General features: G+C 43.1%; 1 protein-coding gene across 1 annotated transcript in view; it reads right to left on the bottom strand.

The window, feature by feature from the left end:
* Positions 1-1,727, bottom strand: part of LOC106815513 (solute carrier family 12 member 9-like) — a 27,444-nt gene that overhangs the window by 16,301 nt on the left and 9,416 nt on the right.

The following is a 1,727-nucleotide window of genomic DNA, read 5'->3' as shown; positions in this document are numbered from 1 at the left end:
AGTAAACGCCCGACGAGGGTGAAAGATGCCTTCTTGCCCGACCTAGGAAATATAAAAATATTGTTTGGTTTGCCCTTCACCACGACGACCGCCGCCAAAAAGAGGTTGTACTCAAAAAATTGGATGATGGTTTTTTTTTAACAATTGTATGCACTGAACATTATATAAATCTGTAGCCAATACATTATGTGAAACAAGCAAACAACATTCAACATAAAAGGTTCGTCCACCATAGCACACGCTGAGGGCATGTAGACAGCCATGCCGAATTTTGCTAAAAAGACTCTCCAAAAAATTTGTGTTTGGCCCAAAAAAGCGCGACCTCTACTAACCCAACTTTTCAGCCTGGGTCGGCGACAGGGCAAACAAACATTTCTTTTAATTATGCCCCAGCATGTTTCAACAGGCCGTACCATGCAGACGCGTGACGTGGGTAGACACAGCGATTTGGCTTGTGGCACTTCATCTCATCTGTGGCTCAAGGGTCGCTGTGTCGGTTCAGTACTACAGAATGTACCCGAGGTACATAATATATTACCCAAAGTTATATCCAGAACTGTACTACAGAAAGTTGTACCCTAACCCTAACCGCTAACATACCTATCATAAAAATATAAACATAATACTAAACAACCTAAAACTACCTCGGGTACATATCTGTAGTACCTGATACGACAACGACCCCATCTGCCTCACTGTGTACCTCCTGCACTCACGCCACAGGCACTCGTAACACGGCAATGCAACCAACACGCACGCAGCACGGTAGATGTGCATATATCATATAGTACAGCGAGTTTACACACGCGATTATATATTAGAGATACATGTGAAACTCCCGGCAACGAATGTAAAGAGGCCAATTTCCCGGATATGTAAATTACCACCGCTTACCACCGCACAGGATTGCATGTGTCAGCACACACGCTGAACCAGAGCCTATAAATTAATAATCTACAAGTACGGTGATACCTTATGATGATTTGCTCCCTGGGAAGCAGCAGCCGATCTCAATCAATACCTAATGAAATTCCTCGCACGACTTGCACACCTTATACACATCTACATATGCCTATGTGCGCTGTGTGGGAGCCACATGTGTGACGCATCACCTCATTACGAGTGTCTGTAGCAGTGCTCTCTGTAGTCTGCCACACAGCAACCACAATGAGTACCGTACCAATATATTCCATATATGGGGTTCACCATTGATGACTCACAATCACTACTACTCAAGAAGCCATCTCAGAAACATTGGTCAGCGTAGCAGATAAATGAGTTAGCCTCTCATGAAAGGTTACAACAATGATGATGTCACGAATAAAATCGCTCTGACAACGATCCCTTGAACTATCTCCGCCACAGGGGCAACCGAACAGTTAATACACCACAGTTCGATGACGTACAACTGAAAGATTAGAGCAAGTTTAAGCAACACTACTAGCAAATTCCACAGTTAACGCAACTAGTTAATTGTATCAGCCTCCCCACTGCAGCTGCACTTTAATGCACCCACTTGATTAGCATTGGAGTTGAATAATTCTTATTTAAGTAAAAGCTATTTCATTGGAATAGGTTCAGGAAAAACAGGACGACGGGCGATGAGGTGCCATATTATATTCTCAGTAAAATCAACATCAGTCATTAATTAAAAGGTTGTCTGGCCAACTCGACCTAGGATATAATCGACAAATCCGGACGAGCTCATTAGATTGCACCTATAATGA

This window comes from Priapulus caudatus, unplaced genomic scaffold (assembly GCF_000485595.1).
Source record: "Priapulus caudatus unplaced genomic scaffold, Priapulus_caudatus-5.0.1 Scaffold1136, whole genome shotgun sequence".
Taxonomy (NCBI): Eukaryota; Metazoa; Priapulida; class Priapulimorpha; order Priapulimorphida; family Priapulidae; genus Priapulus; species Priapulus caudatus.
The sequence above is the reverse complement of the archived record's forward strand: the minus strand, read 5'-3'. Positions and strand labels throughout refer to the sequence as shown.